We start from the raw sequence: 16,710 nt of genomic DNA on the forward strand, positions 1-16,710 counted from the left end.
AGAAGTGATGACGTCAGAGGGCAGAACAGGGAGTCGGACGCTGCCGCTGGAGCCTGGAAACGAACATCGCGCGCACCAACCTCCACCCTCCCCCATCCCCGCCTCCGTTCCCACCCCCCTCCTTATCGGGCCCCCTGCACGGAGGGGGGAGGGAGCGACGGCTAGGAGGGTAGCTGGACATGGGGGGAGGGCAGGGGGGAGAGGGCATGGTTGGTGGACAGGGGAGGGGGGAGGCCAAGGGAAAGAGGAGGGTTGCTGGATATGGGGGGGGAGGATCAGTGGACGGGGTGAGGCCAGGGGAGAGAGGAGGCCTGCTGGACATGGGGGGAGGGCAGGGGAAAGAGGATGGTTGCTGGACATGGATCGGGGGGAGGGGAGGGCAGGGGAGAGAGGAGGTTTGCTGCACATGGATGGAGGTGAGAATTATTACATTTTGCAAAACACAAATCTCGCCCGTTTTAACGGGCTTAACGGCTAGTCTTGGATAAACGATCACATACGATCCCATACGTCATTCCCATCCAGCCCTCTTTCATTCACATCTTTTAGCAAAAGAAAACTTGGCAGACTATAAACTGTATTCTGTACCCTCCGGTAATATGGAAGTTGGAAAATATTGTACAAGGACGACTGAGAATGTCCATTTGTCTAGGGATAAAACTCTCCGAAAATTTAAATGAGAAAACCTGGCATGAGTTTAAAGAAAAAAAAATCACTAAAAAAGAAACATTAAAATTTGAAAACGGGCCAAATCAGACCTGGGGTTCCAGAGAAATAAGCTCCTGCCCCCCCCCCCCCCCCCCACACACACACACAAAAAAATGCTCCAATGCATTTCTATGGAAGGAGGAGTTCCAGCTTCCCTAGTACAGAAACTTACATCAGAAAAACACTCAGGACTGAGATAGCAAAAAGGGGTAAGCTGAGAGCCCCTCTCCATCTGACACCCCCGTCCCCAACAAAAAAAAAAATTTAAAAAAAAAAGGTTAACTGGTAATCTAGCACCCTCCCCACACACACACAAACCAAACCGACTTTAAAAAAAAAACAACAAATCCCTGATAGTCTAGCAGCCCACCCTCCCAACAATCCCTGATAATCTAGCGGCGCTCTTCCACCCCCCCCCCCCCCACCCTTTAAAAAAAATCTTTGTGATGCACCACTAGGAGTCAGTCTACCAAATAAGACCAAGAGTGTTGCTATATTTATTATAGACATCCTCAAAAGCAGAGCAGCTGGGGGCTTTGGTGCCCCAAGCCCAAGGTTAAGAACTTTGGTTTTATATGGTGTCCTTCATTACAATAAATCTGCCATTTCTTTGGATCTAAACAGAATCCCAATTCACTTTCAGTTCATCAACCTCAGAAGCTTGAAAATGACCAACAAAGCACGGAATGAATGGCCTGGCAGCTGAGGGAAAGAGTTGCACAAGGAGATAAGGTCAACTGTCCAAGGTCACATACACAGCCTCAGGACAAAGGACCACTTCAGACTTGTAAACCAATAGTTTAACCAACAGAACAACTAAACTAATTATAAAAAATGACCAGTAAAATTGTTGGGGTAGAAATTACACCTATTTTACAGCTAAGCTTGGGGAACTTTCAGACCTTGCCTCTAAGGGGGACCCTTAAGTCTCCCAAGCTCACCATTTTGAAACATTTGTCCATCTTATAAAAAGTTATTGTCACCACTCAACTATTTTATTTGTTCTCTAACAATTCATTTTATTCTCACTCTTACTCTGTTCTAAGCTCAGGAGAAATTATGTCTTACTGGATAATTTTCAATTTGTCAGTGACACTGTTCTGTACAAAATGGTGTTATCCCTTTCTACCAGCAGGTGGTGCTGGTAGGGAGGGATAACATCCGTTTGTGCAGAAGGTGGAGCTAATGTTAAGAAAAAAAAAAAAAAAAGACTTAAAAAATCTCTTTTCCATGTACATTAACTTGCTTTAATACAAATTTCTTGTGTGAAGGGGCCTTAGGGTATATGTTGTTGAAACACATTTCCTCCATCAAATGGCCCAAAATATGACCGAATGGCCAATAATTCTGCAGAGATTACTTCAACTGAACATTTTTTTCATACAAATACCTCCTTCAATTTTAGCTTAACAGGCTATCTTCATTGGCCACACGGTCAACACCTCAGGTATGAAAAATGGGTTAGCCCACGTGTCCGGAAGACCATTCATACGTTATCACTTCACATAGTTTTATTTCCATACAGATGTTTCTGTAAAAATTGCAGTGAAATTTAAGCTTATTGTTAATTTCCTTCCTTTGAATCCTTCCAGACCAGACATACCTGTGGAAAGCCCACCTCTAACATTGCTTTTGACTCGTAACCACTTGTATCCACTCGCCTCCACCTACCCTCCTCTCCTCTTTCCTCTACACATTAATTGATTTGTTTGCTTTATTTTTTGTCTACTAGATTGTAAGCTCTTTGAACAGGGACTGTCTTTCTTCTATGTTTGTGCAGCGCTGCGTACGCTTTGTAGCGCTATAGAAATGCTAAATAGTAGTAGTAGTAAAACGTTAGTTCTTCCATCCTGCTAGATTAATGCAGATGTACAGGTCACCCCCCCATGCCACTGCTGGTGGTTGGAGGACATAATCTGTATGTCAGAACTGGTCTGGCAGGATGGAAGAATGGCCCATCCAGTCTGCCCATACTCAGTCATCACTAGCCCTTCCTTTCCTAAGATATCCTACATACCTGTCCCATGCTTTCTTAAATTCAGACACAGTACACGTCTCCACAACTTCCCCTGGGAGGCCATTACACGTGTCTACCACCCTTTCTGTGAACGAGGTTACTCCTGAGCCTATTTCCTCTTAACTTCATCCTATGCCCTCTCATTCCAGAGTTTTCCTTCATTTGAAAAAGGCTCACCTCCCGTACTTTAATGCCACAGAGGTATTTAAATGTCTCTATCATGTCCCCTCTCTCTTTTTTTTCTTATACATATTGAGGTCTATAAGCCTGTCCCTATATGCTTTGTGACAGAGACCACTGACCAATTTTGTAGCCGCCCTCTGGACCGCCTCCATCCTGTTGATATCTTTCTGTAGGTGCGGACTCCAGAACTGCACACAGTATGCTAAATTGGACCTCACCAGAGACTTATACAAGGACATTATCACCTCTTTTTTTTTTTTCCTGTTGGCCATCCCTCTCCCTATGCATCCGAGCATCCTTCTGGCTTTGCCCGTTGCCTTTTCTACCTAAGCAACCACAGATCTGTAGATTGTGTTTAGCTGTGAAACCAATGCTGTTATTACAACACCTTAATACCCCTCTGCTTTGCAACAAAAGCCTGCCTCCCAGACAGGTGACTGCTTTGGAGAAAGGGGATGGGAGGGGCAGGAGGGCTAGTACTAAATTACTTTTAAAGTAGGAAAGCCACAGATTTTAAAGCTCCAACCTAACAGCTTTTAAATACTCAAACCAGGTCTCATAAATAACTTTTTTAATAAAGTTTGCAACCTGGTCATGCTTTTTTTTTTTTTTACAGAATGGCCATGTCTATATTGCCACTTACCAATAAATTTAAAAAAAAAAAAAAAAACCAGAATCGGCATTCTAACTTTTGTAAGAAGCTCTGTGATTAGATCAACTCCATAAACAATGATTGCTGAAGCATTTGTACGCAGAAGCTAACTATACAGTTACCAAACCCACAGTATCACGCTCGTGGCCACTGAAGCCTTGCTAATTCAAAGGTGCTTAATGAGATTGATTAAACATGAAGCAAACACGGCAATTATTGTACAGTATTACCTCTCTCTACCAACACATCAGTTTCCGTTCCACATATACAAGAGGCTGTTTCGCAGACTGTACACACCAAGCTGACAGACATCACAGAAGTGAACATTCTTACCTGCCTAGCCAATCACGAGGAAGACGATGCTCCCCTCAAGACAACCTTTAAAAAAAAAAAATAGTAAAAATGCAAATTAGCCAGTTTTATTCTCAGCAACCTAACAACCAACAAGGGGAGGGGGGGAGAGAGAGAGAGAGAGAGAAATCATACTTGTGGCTCATGCTTCTCATGAAAACAGGAAATGTAATTTACAGGAAAACAAAACCCCTCAGATTTCTCTTGTTTAAACCACAAAATGTCTACCCTGTCAGCAGCTGGTACATTTCCATCGTTAATACCTCAAGACATTGCAGGACCCATCTGCATCCTTAGCTTTGCTGCTCTTTCCCAGTCCAAGAACCAGGGGCATAGCCAGACCTTGAGGTGGGAGGGGGCCAGAGTCTAAGGTGGGGGGGGTACATTTTGGCCACTGCCCCACCGCCGCCCCTCCTCTGCCGCCGCTGCCCCCCCTCCACCGCCCACTGCTACCGCTGTAACATCTTGGCTGGCGGGGTCAACCCCCACCAGCTGAAGACTTTGTCCAGCGATGCCACATTGCCCACCCTGCTCTGTCTTCCCCTCATGTCCGGCATGTTCAGACTGCATGCTCAGTTTCACTAAAAGGAGCGTGCCGGACATGAGGGGAAGAGAGAGCAGGGCTGAGCGTGTCGGACATGAGGGGAAGAAAGAGCAGGGAAGGCAATGCGGCGGCGGTGCCACAAACCAGAATAGGACAAAGTCTTCAGCTGGTCAACCAGGAGCCCAGAGCAAATTGGGGGGAAGGGGGACCCCAGGCCCCCATGGCCCCACCTAGCTACACCACTGCCAAGAACCTTTGACAGACAATGTTTGACTCACTTGTGACAGATGCCAACTGGATGGTCTTACAGACCAAGTGGGCTAACCCCCAATTTTGCTGGTTTGCTGCGTTTTGGATCTAGTACATCAACACATCAATGTTTTGCTACGGACAAGTGAACTAAGCTAAAAACCAATGCATTTCACAGATTTCACAGTCTATCCCCATTGGCCACAAGGACAACTGGGCCAACTACCCAATTATTCTCTACAACATAGTAATAAAAGAGAAAAACACCAGAACGACATTGATTATAGAGGTGTCGGTCCCAAGCAACTACTCAGGGGAAGATCTTTAAGACTATGCACACTGAAAAACAGCCTAACACAACCACACAGGTGATGTTTAAATTACAAGATAGCAGGAATACCCTCAGAAACCAAGGCTCCCGCCAGGGTCTAGCCAACAAGACACCGCTGTCTTAAGAAAGACTTTGTGTTTGTGACTTAATCACTTTCATAGGGTATACTTCCTGCTTCTATTTTTTTATTTTTGTACATTTGTACCCCGCACTTCCCACTCATGGCAGGCTCAATGCGGCTTACATGGGGCAATGGAGGGTTAAGTGACTTGCCAGAGTCACAAGGAACTGCCTGTGCCTGAAGTGGGAATCGAACTCAGTTCCTCAGTTCCCCAGGACCAAAGTCCACCACCCTAACCACTAGGCCACTCCTCCACTCACTATGGTTACAAATTTAACGGTGTCTTGTTGGCTAGACCCTGGCGGGAGCCTTGGTTTCTGAGGGTATTCCTGTTATCTTGTAATTTAAACATCACCTGTGTGACTGTGTTAGGCTGTTTTTCAGTGTGTATAGTATTTGATTACCTACCTTTGGAATTAAAGCCTGTACTGAATTTTGTATAAAAGAGTCTATTGAAGATCTTTAAGAACCAAGAAATGCAGTCAGATTCCAAGAAAATATGGCAGAAAGATACAGAAGTATCTCTCATTGTTTTGGGTGCCGTGAGCTTGAGCGCAAAGAACTTCCAAGTGCACCTGGATAAGTTGCCTATACCTGTTACATTTTATGAACTCCAGAAAGAGGATCTCAATGGCACAATTCAAGTACAAGAGCGATTGTCAGCAGTGCATTTGAGAGACTGAGATTATACTCCACATACCCTGGCTTAGGAGTGACTTTCATTCCTGTCATGGTATGTGTAAAGCTAACCCATTTGGAGAAATTGTCCCCGAGTAACAAAATAATCATATTTAAAAAAACGAAAAAAAAAACCACACCCATGAAAATAAAAATAATCATCTTCAGGAATTTCCAGTCCTGAGGGAAACTGAGCTGGCAGATCAGTAGAAGCCTACACAAGCCAGTGGTTACCATGATGTTTCCTGTGAATGGCATATGAAATGTCATATATACATAAAGAAGATACTTGTGCTTGATCTGTCCTTGCCATTCTCAGGTCACAAACCGTAGAGGTGTTCCCAGCACTGGTCCTACTTCCCAACTGTTGGGAAGTGCCCATACCTGCCCATCCAAATCTCTCTTTCCATAATCGAGACACAGACAATAGAGCATAAGAATAGCCATACTGGGTCAGACCAATGTTCCATCTAGACTAGTATCCTGTTTCCAACAGTGGCCAACCCAGGTCATAAGTACCTGACGGAAACCCATATAGTAGCAACATTCCATGCTACCAATCCCAGGGCAAGCAGTGGCTTCCCTATGTCTACCTCAATAGCAGACTATGGACTTTTCCGCCAGGAACTTGAACACACCTATTTTTAAACCCAGATATGTTAACCGCTGTTACCACATCCTTTTATTTTTAAAGTATTTTCATGTAACTTCCGTTGAGTGTCCCCTAGCCTTTGTACTTTTTGGAAGTGTGAAAAATCGATTCACTTTTACCTGTTCTACACCATTCAGGATTCTGTAAACCTCAATCATTCTCCCCTCAGCTGTCTCTTTCCTAAACTGTAGAGTCCTAAACTTTTTTGCCTTTCCTTATACAAGAGGAGTTCCAACCTCATCATCATTTTGGTCGCTCTTTTTTGAATCTTTTCTAATTCCACGACATCTTTTTTGAGATACGGCAACCAGAAATGAACGTAATACTCAAGGTGAGGTCACACACACCATGAGGCAATACAGAGGCATTACAGTATTCCTGGTCTTATTTACCCACCATCTCTTTCCTAATTCTTCCTAGCATTCTGTTTGCTTTTTTGGCTGCCGCTGCACACTAGGCAGAAAATTTCAATGCACTGTATACACTGAATTCCTTTATGTTTATCCCAAGCATGCGTGGGATAAACATAAAGGAATCCTGTGCAAAAGGAATGGATCCTCAGAAGCTTAGCCGCTGGTGTTTGGGTGGTGGGGCTAGTACTGGGCAAGATTTCTACGGTCTGTGTCCTGAAAATGGCAGATACAAATCAAGGTAAGGTATACACAAGAAGTAGCACATATGAGTTTATCTTGTTGGGCAGACTAGATGGACCATGCAGGTCTTTTTCTGCCGTCATCCACTATGTTACTATGACACATAGACCTTTTCTTGAGTGCCAACTCCAAAGATGCACCCTAGAATCAGGTAACTATGATTTGGATTATTCTTCCCAATGTGCATCACTTTTCATTTGTTCATATTAAATTCCATCTGCCATTTGGATGCCCAGTCTTCCAAAAGTCTGCCGTGTTTTGCCATATCTGGAACACAAACCGTAGAAGTCTGCCAGCACTGGCCTTACTTCCCAACTACCATTTAAAACAACAAAGTTTTGTTTTAAATCCATATAAGGATCCTCTGTGTTTATCCCATGCATTTTTGAATTCCGTCACCATTTTCATCTCCACCGCCTCCAACAGGAGAGCATCCACCACCCTCTCCAAGAAAAAGTAGTTTCTGATGTTACTCTTAATTCTACCACCCTATAATCTCAATTCACGTCCTCTAGTTCTACCGTTTCCCCCATCTCTGGAAAATATTTGTATGCATAAATTACTGCACAGCCCCTGCATTATACTTCTGGACTCCTCAAGTCACTTCACTGGCTTCCTATCCGTTTCCGCATTCAGTTCAAACTCCTCTTATTGACTGATAAGTGCATTCACTCTGCAGCTCCTCAGTACCTCTCCACTCTCATCTCTCCCTACATTCCTCCCCGGGAACTCCGTTCACTGGGTAAATCTCTCTTATCTGCACCCTTCTGCTCCACCGCTAACTCCAGACTCCGTTCCTTTAATCTTGCTGCACCATATGCCCAGAATAGACTTCCTGAGCAGGTATGTCAAGCTCCATCTCTGGCCGTCTTCAAATCTAAGCTAAAAGTCCACCTTTTGATGCAGCTTTTAACTCCTAACCCTTATTCACTTGTTCAGAACCTTTATTTTATCATCCTCACTTTAATATTCCCTTATCTCTTGTTGTCCTGTTTGTCTGTCCTAATTAGATTGTAAGTTCTGTCGAGCAGGGACTGTCTCTTCATGTTCAAGTGTACAGCGCTGCGTACGTCTAGTAGCGCTATAGAAATAATAAGCAGTAGTAGTAATTCATCCACCAACTTCTCTAACTTTGCAATAAAGCCTCTCTCGCCATAATTCCATCTTCTCCTTCAGCTGTAACATTCAGAAATTCAAGGTCTCTTGCCTTAGGGCAGCAAACCTGAATTTCTACTATGAACTGTAAGTAAATTACATACATTTATTAGCAATAAAGTGAACCTTCAGAAAAAGAACAGAGTCTGCTAGCGAGTGCCAATGTGCAAGGTTATACTGTCTAGATATTAGAGCACTAACAACATCAAGTTGAACTCAACCACTGAATTAGAAATAAGTGTGACTTCAATATAAAACTTGGCTGTGAATAGCGTGAAATCGCGCCGAGGCAAGAGCAAATATTAGAGCGTATGCAGTACAAGGTCATTTCCTTGAGAAAGCCAAAGACGGTGAAACGGGACCCGGTCGGACGCAATACTGCAATATTGCTAGACCAAAATTAAGATAAGTGCAAAACACTTTTCATTAAAAAAAATGCAATAGATAAATTTGGAGTGTAGTTGCACCTAAGGAGGTTTTTGAGCCGATGAAGATTCTATCCCGAAACAACCAGAAGTAAAAGTTTCCTGGATCGGGGATACAGAGGCTGATTTCCTCCATCAGAAATAAGGTAACAATAGCCCACGCTATTTATAGCCACGCTTTATACTGTAGATATTAGAGCATGCATGATCTTTTGAACGTGAAGGCCCCCCCCCCCCCCCCAAATACAAAGCAAAACACTGTTTTTGCCTTTGTTCTGCTGCTTATGTCAAAAAAAATGTATCCTTCCCACTCTTAGACATTTTGAAAGTAACTGTGCTGTAGCCTACCACACTTGCAGGCTGGATGAAATGTCAAAGGTCGAGTCCATGTATGCGGTTTCCTCGTCTACTGCATCAATGCATTGAGGCAGAAATAGCTTCTCACTATCACCATACTAACTCAGAAGGACTACAGAGAATTCACTGCTAACTTCTACAGAAAGAAGTCAAGTTTCTTAAAGTCAACCTTTAAAAAAAATCATGTCTACACAACAACTAGTACACATTCATTTTTCATAAGAAAACTACAAACAGCACAAAATCCAGCAGCCAGACTTACCTACGGAAAGACGCTTCAAAAATGCGAAACCCCTCCTTCAAAGTCTACATTGGCTACCAGTCCCGTAAGGCCCCGAGGGACCTTAAGGAACAGCCGAGCAACCCCAAGTCTTCACCCGCGGCGACCGCCGTTCACCAAGGGTTGAGCCCCCAGCTGCAGGCGGTCAACGGGACTTCAGGAACCGCGGGGTGCCGAGCTGACCCGGACAGGGACCAGGAGAGCAGAGGGCAGATGGAGAAAGAGAACATCCAATAACGGGCAAAGTTCAGGGCAGGCAGCAGGCAACGAAGTCAAGATCCGGCAAGAGGTCAAGGCAGGCAGCGAGCAGGGAAAACCAGGAACAGTCCAAAGGTCAAAACCAGAAGAACGAGGAATGCAGAGGAACACAGGCCTCGGGAACAGAACCGGAAGCAAAGTTCTAACTCAGCCTCTTCCTTTAAGTACTGCACAGCATCAGCCGCCCCGCCCCCGCAGGTATAGCCAACCAACCCGAGCCTGGCTATTGACAGAGCCCTTCTGATTGGCTCTGTCTGCCCAATCCAGTACCTCAGAGGCGGAGCTCCAAACCCCCGCGCCCGGGAGAGACGAGGACGCCGGCCAACGCGCCCGGGCACCGCCTCCTCCCCCAGTGCAAACACTGCCCCTACAATCGGCGACCGAGAGATCGGCGGCCGCAATCGCCGGCCTCGGCCCCGGGCCGAGCGGCCATCGCCGCGGCCCCCGAATCGCCGCCCCTCGCCACAGTGGACGCCGGTTCCCGCCCCCCGCGGCGGAGGCGCCGGAGGAAGCAGCGGACGCGACAGCACCCAACTCTGGAATTCGCTGCCAAAGGACCTGAAACTCATGAACTACCACCTAAACGTCAGGAAACACCTAAAAACACACCCGTTTAAGTTCCTCCCCACCACTTCTGCCTAATCTCAAACAACCGAAACATTTCAATATAACCTCAGAAATGGAAAACAACAAAGCACTCCCCCAAACTTCTACCCATTCCTCCACAATAACTGTAAACACAGCCTACGATACGATTAAACATCCGTATTAGAAGTACATGTCAACTAAATTGTAACTCTGTAACTGCCCCTTTTATAACATGTAAGCCACACTGAACCTACCAATGGGTGGGAAAATGTGGGATACAAATGCAATAAATAAATTCTCTCTTACGTTCAAGCACATGTTTTCATTTTTATTCAACAGCCAAATCATTCACCTGTCTACAATACTCAGGAGAGGGGAGGACTTCACTTCTACTGCCTCAATTTTGTCTTATTTGTCATTATAATCCATCCTTCCATTTAATTAACTTATTCAGCTCTTCCGATGACGGTCACCCATGTTCTCCCTCCTTCAGCCAGAAGCCTTAATATAAGTTCTTCAGGGGCCAAGTACACTTGGAGCACCTTTTTCGGAGGTGTAAATTTATGAGTTGGCTTTTCTGCACTATTGAGACTGCTTCTGGTTGCCTATTTTAGAAAAGGTAGATCAGCGTCTGTGTTGCCTTTATACATAGGTACCTTTTTGGCCTTCTCACGTAGGCGTTCCTTTATAAGTTATTCCCCGATTGCCAGTTTGACCAGGTTATACTTTCTCACTGGTCACCAGAACAAAGTTAGAACTTCTAAGGGCTTATACACTATCAATTTTGGTGTTTATTTTCTAGCCAATTAGGGGATTATTTGAGAATCGCGCCTTCTGTCTCGCTGCACCCTACGCCTGGAATAAACTTCCTGAGCCCCTAAGTCTTGCCCCATCCTTGGCCACCTTTAAATCTAGACAGAAAGCCCACCTCTTTAACATTGCTTTTGACTCGTAACCACTCGCCTCCACCTACCCTCCTCTCCTCCTTCCTGTACACATTAATTGATTTGATTTGCTTACTTTATTTTTGTCTATTAGATTGTAAGCTCTTTGAGCAGGGACTGTCTTTCTTCTATGTTTGTGCAGCGCTATAGAAATGCTAAATAGTAGTAGTAGTAATAGTAGTAGAATCCCCAAAAAACATCAGTGGGATTTTTTGGTTTTTTTTGTTTATTTTCACGGCACAGGTGCCATTGCTAAGTTCCTTTTCCAGTAAAAATCAAACACACGCATTACTGCAGCTAAGGAATCATCGACACAAAAAGCAGAGCGGAAGACCTAAGGCAGGCAATGGGAAAGATGCGATAATATTGGGGGGGGGGGGGGAAGTATTAGATAAGTACTGGAAAAAACATTAAACACCTTTTTTTTTGGGGGGGGGGGGGGGCTCCAGGGATATTTTATTGATGTCATCAGTAAAAACCTAAAATTGGAAAAACTCTACTTATACTGCATTACTAATAAACTATTCCTACAGACCTATTTAATCTATGTTCCCTTTTTTTTTTCAGCTCGTTTTAGACCCAATGTAGCAGATCAGAAACACTGTTCTTTCTGTAAATAACTAACGCACAGAAATGACTGAGTTTCACTTTCCTAGAAGCTGTTGCTCTGGAAGGAGGAGTAGCCTAGTGGTTAGTGCAGTGGACTTTGATCCTGGGGAACTGAGTTCAATTCCCACTGCAGCTCAGAAAGGCAGTATATCAAGTCCCATTTCCCTGTCCCCCTTTCCCTTCTGACATCACAATATCAGAAGTGAGCCAAGTATCGGGCAATCAAGCCATTGTGACATCACTGATGAGGTTGGATCTTATTGGTGGAATGAGTGGAGGAGTAGCCTAGTGGTTAGTGCAGCGGACTTTGATCCTGGGGAACTGAGTTCAATTCCCATTGCAGCTCCTTGTGACTCTGGGCAAGTCTCTTAACCCTTCATTGCCCCAGGTACAAAATAAGTACCTGAATATACCTAAACAGTTTCAAATGTAGTTGCAAAAACCTCAGAAAGGCGGTATATCAAGTCCCACTTCCCTTTCCCCTAATGATTGTTCAGATTATGCTTCTATAGTAATAACTCACTTTGCAACAGTTAGGAAAGAATTTTGCCAACCTATAAAAGACAAGAGGTCTCCCAAGACGCGGCTCCAGCAGACCCATTCCTGCGGCCCCCATAACCGAGACAAAAAAAATTGAACTGGCTCACCTGAAGGATGTGGCAGCGTCGGGAGGCTCCGTTGGGTTGCGTCTGCCTGTATGCCATGTGTGGATCACACTGACGCATGTGCATGCCCGTCAATACAAGGCACAAGCGACTCAGCTGAGCTTCACGAGGCCTTGTTCTCTACATTTATCCTGACAGCGCTGCATCCTTCAGGTCAGCCAGTTCAATTTTTTTCTGCCATGGATAGTTATTAACCACTTATCAGTTAGAATTAGAAACAATTGGGCAGGAAAGGAGGTATCTACTGTCGTCTTTCCCGTCTGCTAAACCAAACCAACTGTTCGGCTCTTCAACCCCTTCCTGTCCCTCGGAGATCCTCTGTGCATGTTCGCTGCTTTCCTGGGTTCAAATCCTGCCCTTCTCTCCAACAGCAGCAATATTGTGCTTGTTGGAGTTGCTAGTGAGATACCACCTGAAGCGCTGTGTTTAGCTTTGGTGGCCAAACCTTCGAAAGGACATGTAGATGAGGGATGTGGTTTGGAGAATGTGTTGTAGGCCTTGTATTATTCAGAAACAACATGCAGACACTGGTATCTCATTAATGATATCTCTTAAAGTGTGATACTCAGGAGTCTCATTTATGAGTTCTTGTAACTGCTAAAAAGCCAAAATAAAGTGAGTTGTTGTTTTTTTAAATATATCCTTGTAGAATAAAAATTAGTATTTAAAATTAGATGTGTAAGCCTAAAATCTTTTGGTGGCCTCCAGGAGCTCTCTCGTGTCCACTTTGAGGCCCTTTATGAGAAAAAGGTTGGAGACCACTGGTAAAAGACAATCCAACTCAGCTTGGAGAAGAGACGGCTGAGGGGAGACATGATAGAGGTATATAAATAATGAGTGGAATGGAGCAGGTGGATGTGAAGCGTCTGTTCACGCTTTCCAAAATACTAGGACTAGGGGGCATGCAATGAAACTACCGTGTAGTAAATTTAAAACAAATCGGACAAAATATTTCTTCACCCAACGCGTAATTAAACTCTGGAATTCGTTGCCGGAGAACGTGGTGAAGGCGGTTAGCTTGGCAGAGTTTAAAAGGGGGTTAGACTGTTTCCTAAAGGACAAGCCCATAAACCGCTACTAAATGGACTTGGGAAAAATCCACAATTCCAGGAATAACATGAATAGAATGTTTGTACATTTGGGAAGCTTGCCAGGTGCCCTTGGCCTGGATTGGCCGCTGTCGTGGACAGGATGCTGGGCTCGATGGACCCTTGGTCTTTTCCCAGTATGGCATTACTTATGTACTTATGTCCTCTACTTGGCTCACTTTTATTACATAGAGCAGTGATTTAACTTATTGTGATGTCATAGTGGCTCATTCCACCAATAAGAGCCAACCTCATTAGTGATGTCACAATGGCTTGATTGTATAGAATGTTTGTACGTTTGGGAAGCTTGCCAGGTGCCCTTGGCCTGGATTGGCCGCTGTCGTGGACAGGATGCTGGGCTCGATGGACCCTTGGGTCTTTTCCCAGTGTGGCATTACTTATGTCTTAACTAGGATTCCCGATGACGGCTTTAATGTCGAAACACAGCCTGTGTTGCATCCCATTGTCTACAAAGAACATATGCTAATTATGCACCACTGCTCAATAAAGGTAATCTTTTGATGAATCCCTGGCCCACCTGTTTGGTCATTCCCACCGTGTGTTCTCTGCATTTGTGAAATAAGAACATAAGTGTTGCCATACTGAAATACGGCGACCAGAACTGAAATCAATACTCAAGGTGAGGTCGCAATACACAGAGGCATTATAGTATTCTCGATCTTATTTACCATCCCTTTCCTAACAATTCCTAGCATCCTGTTTACTTTTTTGGCATACTGGGCAGAAGATTTCGGCGTATTGTCGATGACGACACCTAGACCTTATTCTTGGGTGCTGACCCCTAGCATCAGGTAGCTATGATTCTGATTATTCTTCACAAGGTGCATCACTTTGCATTTGTCCATATTAAATTTCATTTGCCATTTGGATATCCAGTCACCCAGTTTCCTAAGGTCTTCCTGCAATTTTTCAGTCCGCATGTGTTACTTTGAATAGTTTTGTGTCATCTGCAAATTTAAGCACCTCACTCATCATTCCAATTTCCAGTTCATTTATAAATGTTAAATAGAACTAGTCCCAGTACAGATCCCTGCAGCACTCCACTATTCACCCCCACCCCTCCATTGAGAAAAATGACCATTTAACCATACCTTCCGTGTTCCTTCCAATAACCAATTCCTAATCCACGTCAGAACATTGCCTCCTATAGAAACATTTTCAAAAGCTTTCTGAAAATGTAGATACACTACATCAATCACCTTTATCTACATGTTTATTTATGCCTTCAAATAAATGAAAGCAAATTGGTGAGGCAAGACTTCCCTCGGCTAAAACAATGCTGACTCTGTCCCATTAAACCATGTTTATCTGTGTGTTCCATAATTTTATTCTTTATAATAGTTTCCACTATTCTACCTGGCACTGATGTCAGGCTTAATAGTCTGTAATTTCCTGGATCACCCCAGAACCCTTTTTAAACAAACATCGGCGTTATATTGGCCACCCTCCACTCTTCAGGTACTTTGGACAATTTTAATAACAGATTACAGATTAGTAACAGCAGATCAGCAATTTCAGGTTTGAGTTTTTCAGTACCTTTGGATGCATGCCATCCAGTCCAGGTGATTTACTACTCTTTTAATTTGCCAATTTGGCTCAATATGTCTTCCAGGTACACTGAGATTTCTTTCAGTTCCTCCACATCATCATCCTTGAAAACCATTTCTGGTATAGGTGGATCTCTTACATGTTCTTCAGTAAACATAGTAACATAGTAGATGACGGCAGAAAAAGACCTGCACGGTCCATCCAGTCTGCCCAACAAGATAACTCATATTTGCTACTTTTTGTGTATACCCTACTTTGATTTGTACCTGTGCTCTTCAGGGCACAGACCGTATAAGTCTGCCCAGCACTATCCCCGCCTCCCAACCATCAGCTCTGGCACAGACCATATAAGTCTGCCCAGCACTATCCTCGCCTCCCAACCACCAGCCCTGCCTCCCAACCACCGGCTCTGGCACAGACCGTACAAGTCTGCCCAGCACTATCCCTGCCTCCCAACCACCAGTCCCGCTTCCCACCACCGGCTCTGGCACAGACCGTATAAGTCTGCCCAGCACTATCCCCGCCTCCCAACCACCAGCCCCGCCTCCCGATCTTGACTAAGCTCCTGAGGATCCATTCCTTCGGCACAGGATTGCTTTATGCTTATCCCACACGTTTGAATTCCGTTACCGTTTTCATTTCCACCCGCGGGTAAAGACTGAAGCAAAGAATTTATTCAGTCTCTCCGCTATGGTCTTGGCCTCCACGAGTGCCCCTTTTGCTCCTTCATGATCTAATGGTCCCACGGATTCCCTCACAGGCTTTCTGCTTGTGATGTACCTGAAAAAGTTGCTGTGAGTTTTTGAAAGCTGAGGCAAAAAGTTTTTAATATGTGTTTTTGCCTCCAGTGCAATCTTGTTTTCAAAGTCTCTTTGCCTTCCTTATCAGCACTTTGCATTTTACTTGCCATTCGTTTTTGCTGTTTCCGATTATTTTCAGTCAGATCCATTCTCCTTTTGGGGGGAGGGGGGGGCTCAGAAACCATCTGCAGGTGGTTATGTGGTTTAGACTAGACTCAAAGTGATGCTTGCTGGGTAAAATAAATAACCAGAACAGAGACACTTACTGACAATATCAGCAACGCTAACAAAAAAACACTGCTTCCCAACCTCACAACCCCCTCCCCCTCAGATTGCTGAATTGGAGACAAGGTAGTAAATCTCAGTGCTACTATAATCAGAATCAGAAAAATACCGAGAGAAACTTAAACGGATATACCCTAGTCTATCAGCAGAGTGTTGGCGAGAGTGTGGGACACAAGGGACATTCATACACATATGGTGGGACTGTCCAAAGGTTCGAGAGTTCTGGGCTCAGGTGCTAATCATGGTCCACACGATCATTAAGGTGGAGTACCCAGGCCGGGCAGAATGTTGCCTGCTCCATCTTAGACCCCCCGAAAGTGAAGGCGCACATGCACAAATTGGCTATTCAATGCTTTGTAGCAGCAAAGATTACACTGGCCCGGGCGTGGAAGCAGAAACACACACCATCACTACAGTTGGTGGCTCGCAAAGTGGATTTTATTTATCAGATGTCAAAATTAACAGCCATGAGAAGGGGGCAGGTCACGCCGTTTCAGAAAATTTGGCATCCATATGAGCTTGTGAGAGAAGAGCTTTTATCTTCACCC

At 44.5% G+C, this 16,710-nt stretch overlaps 1 protein-coding gene across 2 annotated transcripts in view; it reads right to left on the bottom strand.

Moving 5' to 3' along the window:
- Window positions 1-16,710, bottom strand: part of NCOA3 (nuclear receptor coactivator 3) — a 252,633-nt gene that overhangs the window by 111,253 nt on the left and 124,670 nt on the right. For both annotated transcript variants that reach the window (XM_030211264.1, XM_030211262.1), the window contains exon 3: window positions 3,894-3,938. The gene's annotated coding sequence lies outside the window, so the exon portion shown is untranslated. The remainder of the gene's footprint in view (window positions 1-3,893; window positions 3,939-16,710) is intronic.

Source organism: Microcaecilia unicolor, chromosome 8 (assembly GCF_901765095.1).
Source record: "Microcaecilia unicolor chromosome 8, aMicUni1.1, whole genome shotgun sequence".
In the NCBI taxonomy this organism is placed as follows: domain Eukaryota; kingdom Metazoa; phylum Chordata; class Amphibia; order Gymnophiona; family Siphonopidae; genus Microcaecilia; species Microcaecilia unicolor.